At 37.8% G+C, this 9,958-nt stretch overlaps 2 long non-coding RNA genes across 2 annotated transcripts; both read right to left on the bottom strand.

Annotated features, from left to right (window-relative positions):
• Positions 1-2,485: 2,485 nt before the first annotated feature.
• Positions 2,486-5,947, bottom strand: LOC310923390. Its single transcript, XR_014592584.1, has 2 exons — positions 5,133-5,947; positions 2,486-5,038 (listed from the first exon to the last, which is right to left on the bottom strand). It is a non-coding gene; the product is annotated as an uncharacterized lncRNA (long non-coding RNA).
• Positions 5,948-8,372: 2,425 nt separating this feature from the next.
• LOC310923391 lies at positions 8,373-9,943 on the bottom strand. Its single transcript, XR_014592585.1, has 3 exons — positions 9,801-9,943; positions 8,576-8,638; positions 8,373-8,475 (listed from the first exon to the last, which is right to left on the bottom strand). It is a non-coding gene; the product is annotated as an uncharacterized lncRNA (long non-coding RNA).
• Between the last annotated feature and the right edge of the window lie 15 nt (positions 9,944-9,958).

Raw genomic sequence — 9,958 nt, 5'->3', positions numbered from 1 at the left:
ATATAGGTAAAGGAGAGACATGCAGACACACAAGTTAAACACAGTAATTTGAAGGAAAAGAGAAATACATGCAGATGCTGGAAGGAGTCCCCACAAAAAAAGGTGTTAAAAGAGAAATTCAAGGAAAATAAGTGTGAAAAATACAAAAAAGTTAGCACAGCAGGACACTTTGCATAGATGTTTTCAGGGAAAAATAGTTGTAGATTATGAGGCTTTTATGCTCAAGGCAGTTGATAGAAAGCTGCTGTTTTAAATCTTGAGATGTCTCAGTTATTTCTCCCCAACACTATTATCCTAACTCCAGTGTCAGACCCCTGAATGTGGTTCTTTGCAGCCACACAGAGGAGACAAGGGCATCTGTACCTCACCAGGTATCACACCAAAGAGCAACTGGTGGCATTTTGCAAATCTGCACTCCGACACTGGGATTTGTCTCTGTTTTATTAAAACACAGGAAAATGCATGGTCCCAGACAGCATACAAGATAGCAATTCACTTCCAGCTCCTCTACAGAGGTTGTAGCACTAATGAAGCAAATCACATCTCAGGGAATATAGCCATGATTTAGTACGTGTATAACTGTAATAAAATGTTGTTATGGCTGAGATTGTTATGTTTTTAATGGAAAAAAAGAAGAATTAGGATTGAAATTGAAAAACAACCCAGTTCCCATAAAGGGTAAAAATGTGCTTGGATAAAAGGTTAATAGAGTTAATTGTGGGGAGTAATACAAGACAGCAACTCGTGCTAGAGAAGATAATTGTGATTCTGATAAAGGGGAATTGTAATTAAATAGAGGTTGGATAAACACGATTATCCTGAAAAGGTTTCCCAGCACAGTACGGGAAGGTTTTAAGATGTGGAGGCAGACGCCTGTACGTGATCTGGAAGTCGAGACACCACTGCTGCCAGCCCTGCTAAGTGCTCACCTCTGTGGCACACTGCCCACGCTGCTGCTCTGGCCAGCAAAAGGCAATAAATTGAGCTCATTTTGAAGTTTAGTTCACCTGCAACACTTAACTGGCAAGTGATGTCCCTGTCTTGCTCACAACCCCCAAGATTTCTCATTTCTGCTGGTCCCCATTTCCACCCCCATCCTGCTGTGGGGGGAGCAGCTCTGGGTGCTGGCCAAGGTTGATCTGCTGCAGGGTGGCTGCGGGCTGGAGCAGGTGAGGGCATCCCTCCCATACTACGCTTTTTCCAGAACTGACAGAATTTTTTTACATGGATATTAAAACGAAATGCAGTAGTTTGATACTGAACCCTGAGAGGCAAACAGAGGCTTTCCACACTGATCTCTTTTACTGAAATGGGTATTTGTGATAAATATTTTTGATTAGCTGAGTTACAAATGTTCTACAATAACCTATATAGAGGAAGGGAATCAAATACAGCATATTTCTCCCAAGAAGAACAAAATTCCAAAAAGCTTTTTTGTTTCCTTTGTTTCCTTTAAATTGCAAAACATTTTCGCTACATTTTCAACTTTTAAGTATATATCATTAAAAAATATAAATAGACTGAATTTGAATACAGGATGGTATTAATTCACATTTTTCTAGAATTCCTATACATTATTTTACAGAACACATACACAATAAAAAACCCTGAGAATTTACTAAGAAAAACTATCAAATACTTCTGCTGTTCAATTATTTATTGTACTGTTTGGAATCACTGTATACCATAACAACATACATTCCCAGATGCCTAAGGAAAATTTCTACTGGAGTTCTATTATTTCCTATTTGGAGCAAGTGAACATCTCTCTAGGGACTCTCTAGGGCCTTTTTTCCCCCCTCTCAAAAAAAGAGGGTGAAGATCTTTTTGCTTTCAAATTTTTTGGCTTTGCTTTCAAACTTCTGTTTTTCCAGTGCCAACTGTACCCCAGATCTTCAGACAGACTTCACAACCCCATATGCAGAGACCAGTTGTGAGCCCTGTCACCTTTAAGCTTGACTTCTGTCAGTTTACAAGCTGGAGTGAATCATAAAAGTGGGCTTGGGTTCAAAATGTGTCCTTGATGATTTTTGGGCATAATCTGCAATGTTTGGTTGCTGACAATATACACAGTGGAATAATCCTGTAAGTATTAGGGTGGATAGCATCTGTTGTGATAGTGAATGAGACTGAGAGCAAAGTGAAAGCTGAAAGCAAACTCCCAGCACATTTTCTTTGGCTTTTTATCTCTGCATCTGGCACGTGATACAGTAATTGTCTTACTCACATTCCTGTCTTGTTTGTTTCTTCGCTTGTTAAATGAGTTTGTTGAAGTTTCTTGTATCAGATATGCATTTATTCACAACCATTTCTAAGATCATGACTCCATTGCCTAAATCAGTTGCTGAAACTTGAATTCTGTGCAAGAAATATTTAGGTAACAAGGTTATTTTTAAACTCAGTCATGCACAACAACACCTTTGCTTCCCAATCTACATTCATCTTTTTTTACAAGAGCTTCTGTTTATCAAAGCTTATTGAGTGGTTTTTTTTGTTATTGGTTTTTTAAATTCATTTATTTATTTAATTTTCTTATTTATTTATTTATTTATTTATTGTTTGCTGCTGTTGTTGCTGTTTGGATTTTTTTTAATATATATATTTTAAAGTTTCCACTCAGTTCATTTCCTAGAGGGATTTTCTTTTTGTTGCTATACAGCAAGTATACACAGGATCTAGAATCAAACACAGGTCATAGAGATGACACAGTAACATTATTCCCATAAACCACCTCTAAGGATATTGGCTGCCTATGAAGCATACATAGGGTTTGGCATCCACAAAAATGAATGTAGAGATGGGAAACTTAAGACCAAGTTGTACACCTACTTAAAACACATTTTGAATAGTCTGCCACACAGTGTTTCTGGAAAAACAACCTTTCACTGGTGAGTAACATATTTCCGATTCCTAAAGGAGGGGTTTTAAGAATACTACTTTTATTTATTCTGCAACAATCAAAACTGAACTCTGAAAAATGTGTTTAATTTCTATGAAAACTTAATTTCTTTGGCTCTGACTTGCTAGCAGTGATTTTTTCCCCCAATACTTGAGTAACAATAACATGACACATTTACTTCAGAAAGTAACTGGCAGATGCTGTAATTTTGTTTTCCCAAGGGAAAAAGAAGTGAGAGCTTTAAAAAGGAAATAGTGAAATGGTTACTGCTTGTGTTTACCGACAACTGAAGGTGAATCTTTCAGTTATTTTGCTGTCTCCCCAGCCTAACAGCCTCCAGTGAGAGGATGGAACACTGAGCTCTGCCATGGAGAAGGATCTCTGCACGACTTTCTGGTAGTACAATGATCCAGTGAGGCAGGGGCAGCTCCATATGGAAAACTGAGGCTAACACTCTTTGGAATTACCAAAGCGGTGTTCTAAAACATTGTTTAAACTCAGTGAACACAGCTATTCCCCTCCAGTGCAAACTACCACCAGGAAAGATGATACTGCACAAGAGATCAATGTTCAGTATTCCAAATGTCTTGTTCAACTAATCTTCACCTAATTTTGATTACAGTGTCTCCATAGATGCATTTGTATGAAACAGAATTTAAGAAAGCTTTGTAAGCATGGGTGCCAGCCAAGTCCACAAAGAGAACTTCAGCCTCAGGAGAAATATGGAAAGAAGTAATCAGTTCACATAAGACTTCTGTTAGCAAAAAATGTTTGACTTTTATTTCTGCAGACAATCTATATTTCTAAAAAGCTTTAACACTCCTGAAGTTTCAAGAGGCTTAAATAATCTTGCTGGTGATAGGTATCCAGCTAGTAGAAAGTTGACAAACAAAGCTATGAAGTGTTTTTTTTTTTTCTTCACTGATGAGATGTTCCTAGAAAAAAGATTACAAAAAGCTTCCTGCAATGAGATTGGAAAGCATTTGAGCCTTGTATTTGTAATTCATTCAAATTAAGAACATTAAGGTCAGATAAAGGTGGATTTCTTCTGCTACTTTTTCTGTCTTAATTTTATCAAGAATATTCTCAGCTTTTTCACAACACAGGAGAAATTATGTCCTTCACAGCTGTGTCCCTCATTCATGAAATATAAAGAAGCATCCTGGTAAATCTCAGCTAGCAAGGTGATGCAGGCAGTAAAAGAAAATAATGTGGAACATTTTACGGATCAAAGATGCCATGATAAACACCACAGGTGTTTATCAGATGTAGATACAGACAAGGTGGCAAAGAGAAGTTTAAATTAAATATTGTGGTTTTCAAAACATTTTGAAGGTGATGTCCAACCCAAATCTCCCCTGACAGAGGTTGAGGCCATGTCCTCTTGTCCTGTCACTAGTTGCCTGGGAGAAAAGGCCAACCCCCACCTTGCTACAACCATGCAGAGCAGCATGGCAAACACCGGAAAGAGCAGATGGTAGTGATGTTCTGCTTGCTGGTAATTTATTTAGAAGACACCAATATTAAAGTGTTTATCTTCAGTTGTTTGCCATGGGTGTGTGTGCCTCCACCATTCCTACCCTTACATGCCTAGATCTCTTTTGCATCACTAACATTCTTACTTTACCTTTTTACTACAAAGGTATCCAAAATGAAAACAGTAGAGTTCTGTCTACAGTTAAACTACCTCTTTCTTTATTGCAGTGGTAGTGGGAAATCCAAGCCAAGGAAGACAAAAAACTCCCCATCCAAACCTAAATCCTTGAAAAACTCAGGTTTTGGGTGTGCAGAAGTATTATCGATCATTAGACTGTTCATTAGGAGGCATTATTTTCCTATGTCAAGAATATCTTCCATGATAGTTCTGCTATATTTCATTGGTTTCACTTTAAATCCCTTATCTGTTAGTGGAGGTCCTGAGAGGCTACTTCCCATAACACAGCCCTGAAGCTGTGAGACACAATTGGCAACACCACACAATTCATGTGTAGCCTGGCTACAACATCATTATCCAATGTGAGATAAGGCAGCAGCTTTGATCGTTGGCTATCTGTTGTCTTCTATAACAATGGTTCTTCTTGGATAGGTCTCAACGTCCACAATAATATAGTGAACCTTGAATTTTCCTGTTTCAAGATTCTGCAAAGAAAAAAATTCAGAGTGTTTTTTTCTCTTTGGTAGTTTAAATTCATGACTTGTCAGGTTGTCAGGTGTATCAAGCAATTGTACATACCTCTTTGACTTCCACATGGACCGTTCCCTGTTTCCCTGATTCAATGCCCTCAATATAGAACTTCAAACGCATATGTTTCAGTCCGTCCTTTACGTATTCAATGTGACTAAAAACAGCAACAGAAAACAAAAACCCAACCACCCAGCAAGAATACAGATTATATGCTAGTTAAGACTTCAAATTTAAACTTACTTAGAGGAGTTGCTTACTTATTTTGTAAGAAAGTGTATTCCAGTGGTGTCCTTACTCTACCTTGGGTTCCTTCTCTACTGCTCCTCTCAAGCTTTACTGTCAGTGCCTAAGGACTAGTGGAGTTAGAAGAGCTAATTAGCTGCTGAGGATTAAGAGATGAAATGCTTAAATGTCCTCACCCCAGTCCTCCCCTCAAAACTGAAAAGCAATCCAGTGCTGAAGACTATGGAAATGCCTTGTATTAATTCTAAAAAACCCCAGATTTGAAGCCTGACATCTAGAAAGGGACCCCACATCACCAAGAATTCCAGAGTTATTTTAGGCACCTAAACTAAGTTATCAAACCGAAACACACACAGCATATTTTTTCAAATTAATTATTAGGTTGGTTAAACCACATCAAAACAAACAGTTTACTATGTGCAAAGTTACTTTGGCAATAATTTTGTTCTGCTGAAATTGTGTAACTTTGGCACTGATATGAGATCTCCAACCTAAATGCTGGTATTCAGACTGGAGTTGGGTTGCGCTCAAGTATTAAATAAATAGCACATCACTTTCAAAGTGACCACTTTGGGAAACTAATGACCCCATTAGAGTTCTGGTTTATGTTTCCTACTGAAAATATTAACTGCTGCTTAGCACCAATCTCTTATGTCCATCAGTCATGCCCAGGTACACACTGTGAAATAAACTTCCAATATAGTTTAAAGTGACATGATGGTAGAGAGAACAAATATGAAAGAAGAGCCTTACTGCAGTAAATTTACATTCAGGGTATTCATACACAAAAAAAACCTGTAGATTTTTGAGACATTTAAGGTCATTCTTATACTGCAGATGCAAACTCTACAATCTTACACAGTTCTCATCTCAAAAATTTATTTAAGATACTAGTCATTCAAAATAATGGAAATTAAATACTAGGAAAGCTGATTCATAGTACATTTACTTATTTACAGACAGGTGCTCAAGATGTTTGTGCACGTTGATTTCATTTAGCAGCTTTACTTTAAACATTTTTTCACTGAGTCTGGTGAAGAGATAGAGCTTCAATGATTAAAAGCCACTTTCCTCAGACCTAACAAGGAATCTCAATTTCATGGTTCAACCTCTGTCTGGGCTTATGTGTCTCATCCTATATGAAACCTCACTGAATATATTCCTGCCAAATAACCCAATAAAGGCAAAGCAGGGAGGACTTACGTTTTGTAAGAAATAGTTTTCTTGTTTCTTTTAAAAGGAAAGTAATAAAAAGACACACTCATGAGAGGTTAAGGTGATAGACGTTCTGTTAAATATGCAGTAGAGATGCTGCTTCAAGTACCAAAAAGCATCCTGTGTATCAGCTCAGTATAGTTTCAGACTGTAAACTTCTGTCAGATTACTGCTCTCCTCATGCAAGCCTAGGCCTCTGCACTACTGTTTTCAGGCTCATCCCATTTTCTGGAGAGCTCTATGTTTACCATGATGACCATTGCTTGTTCTGAGGCATTCAGAATTGGCATTTTATATTATATGTACACTGTACTTAGTGATATATGGCACACAAGAGGCACTGCAAAAAAACTTCTATGTTTGATCAAAAGTGACAGGATATGTTACGTACAGTTCATCACTCTAGAACTAACTTGTGATCCAAAAATATCTTTGCTGTGCAGAAACTGATGTCTTTATGGGGCAAACACCAAGGGGTATCTGACATGCTGTCGTCTTCCTCTTCTTGTTGCCTCTCCGTAACCTTTGATAGGTTCACCAAAAACACCAATTACCTACAAGAGAAAAGAGGTTTGAGCTGTCAGAAGGGATAACATACAAACAGGTATTCCAGTATCAGCTCATGCCTCTGCTGTGAATACACCCTCTTTTAACAAAATGCCCCTGGAGAATCTAACATGTCAAGAATAGGAGTGTTTATGAAAAAAAAAGAATTTAAGAAAAATGCCTCTGTATTCCAGTCTTTTTTTTACAGTTCTGTATTAAATGCCTAAAATAAATCCTATTGATATCTTCTATTTGTACTGTTCTCTGAGATGAAGATGTGGAAATTGACATTTTGTGTAAAAAGAAAAAAAAAAAAAGCACAAAATATTTGCCTATGTCTCCTCCAAGAGAATGTTTCAAAGTTTAAAATGCAAATGCATTCCCCTTCCTATTATCTAAAAACCACGACTGAATAAGAAATTCAGTAATTTTTTTTTTTCAGATCTATAAAATCAGAGTAGATCAACATAGTCTTAAACTTACTTTAAATTTGGTTAGAAGAAGAGAAGTTTTACTGTGCAAGTACTGCAAAGAAGTATTAATTCTACAAACTTGTTCCAAAGCAGTCTTTTTATTGTTACTAGAGCAACGACTTGTCACTTCATTTCTAGGTTACCTTCAAAGGCATCTGCTACAATCTTTTCTGAAGGATGTTTTGTCTGAAGTAGTGTTTTTTAAAATCTAGTTTCACACTGATTTTTTTGTTTACACCTAGCTATGATGACTGTGTGATCCCATGACTGTTCTCTGCCTGTTTTCCTGTTAGCCAAAGGAATGCTAACTGTGCTTCAAATGAAGAATTTCAATTCCTGGGTATCAGTGCAGTGCTTCACAGAATGACAGAACCATAGGGAAGTGTCACAATAGAGTAAGAGTGTTGAGAAAAGGCAGCAGGTTAGATCTACACAACTTAGTGGGACTAGTTGCCTCTCTGACATGGAGAATTCAAGTTCTATATTTAGCAGGCACTTAGGTAAGTCCCTAAGAGTTTCTGTATGGTGACACAAGCCCAGGCTCTGAAAGACAGACTGTATTTCCATCAGTTTTTATGCTGTGGCACACTCACTTGGCTTCTAGCAGGCTAGTTCAATGCTTGCACTGACCTGTCCTGATGAAGGCTCTGCTCTGGAGCTGACCCACCCCATCCCAGCTACAAGCACTGGCAGAACTGCTAAAGCACCACACGGGTCTTCAAGTAGCTTGTGAGATTCCTAGTGTGAAGTTTTGACTTGAAGAAAGGCAGTAACTACTGAGAAACACAAACTGATGACTGAAGTTCAAAAACCAACCTCGGGGTGAGATCTGCATTTCTCCAAGGCATCTCCATAGATCTTATTTGGACTAGAAGAAGAGAATAGCTCTTTAAAAATCACATAGAACAAGCCACCTGTAACAGAGACAACAGCAGATGAAATGAAAACTTATGAAACCAGATGGAATTAACGAGAAGTGTCTTCTGATAAAGAATGTAATTTAAAAAAAATAACCTGTAACACCAATTCCAACAAGCACCACAATAAAATAGGTAAAGTCTCTTCCAGCTTCTTTCACTGAAATAAAAAAGATAATAACACATAAGTTGCAGCCTTGGATAACACTTGTATGCCTTTCTTACATAAATGCTCTTCTGTTAGTCTGTAGTTCAAACAACGTTTTACCAGAAGAAAAAATTCCAGTAACAGTTTCCATAATGCCACATTGCTGTAAAACAGGCCAAGGAACATCTCTTACATTGTACAGGTCATGTTTACATGTCAGTGTTAAGCCTTATTACTTTCGGTTTGCCAGATGTTTGCAAGATCCAAAGTAGCAATGACTGCTACTTCTTGGGTACATGAGAGCTAGATTTTTTAGGAACTAATGAGGCATTTAGCACTGCAGTATTCACACTACCACCTAAACGCACAATCACTGCAATCCTTATGCAAAGAAAAGAAGTAAAAATAAAAAAGTGAAAGCTTAAAAGTCACACACACTGAAAATAACCGGTTTTATGAATTAGCAATCAATAGAACAGTAAAAGGGGCAATATTAGCCCCAAAACAATATTTTATTTATTAACAAAACTAACTGCTGTTTGATTAGTTTTTATCTTTCAATTTTGATCTAAAGTACAAGTGTCAGTATATACTTCAAAGTAAGTCATATGAGAGTCTCTCTTTCAAAATATTTGAGTATTTGGAAAGAGACTACTATCTTTTAGTGGCAGTGTGCATTTTAGTGGAGTACAAGTTAAGGAGGAAACGTTAGTAACTATTTCTCCTGCAGTCTTCTAATTAGTTGAAGGCGTTTTTTGTAAATCATTTCAAAGTACTTAAACTTTCTGAGGCTAATTATGCAGTAATCACTTTTCACTGAAGTGAATGAGTGAAGGCAATCCATCACGTGTAGTGACGATTTGGTTGGAGGTGAATTTATCCCAACAGCCCTACAGTCAGGCTGCATGTGATAGGTTTTCCTTCTGAAAAGGAAAATGAGAGTCTGCTACACCTTGTGCCTGATAATTACTTAAATCCACAGATTATTTAGAAGAAATCACATAATTTGTTCTGATTGTGCAACGCATACATAGAAATGTAATAGCTGCTCCAAACAATATGATGCGAAAAGAAACCGGCTCGGTGTGCTGAGATTTTTTTTTTTTTTCCTAGATACTTGATGTTTGGAACTACAAAACTTTAGCTGAGCAGCGTACAGCATCCTGCGCCTTACCTTTCTGAGCCGCCGACACCAGCGTCTCCTCGTTCAGTGCCCTTTGCACGGACACATCTTTGCTATCGCCGCCAGGCTTTGCAGCTTTCAGCCCTCCTGCCTGGGTCCCGATTCCCCGACGGGCGGCCCTGAGCAGCAGCTGTCCAGGAGGTCCAAGG

Source organism: Zosterops lateralis, assembly GCF_965231275.1.
Source record: "Zosterops lateralis genome assembly, contig: HAP1_HAP1_SCAFFOLD_51, whole genome shotgun sequence".
Classification (NCBI taxonomy): Eukaryota; Metazoa; Chordata; class Aves; order Passeriformes; family Zosteropidae; genus Zosterops; species Zosterops lateralis.
The sequence above is the reverse complement of the archived record's forward strand: the minus strand, read 5'-3'. Positions and strand labels throughout refer to the sequence as shown.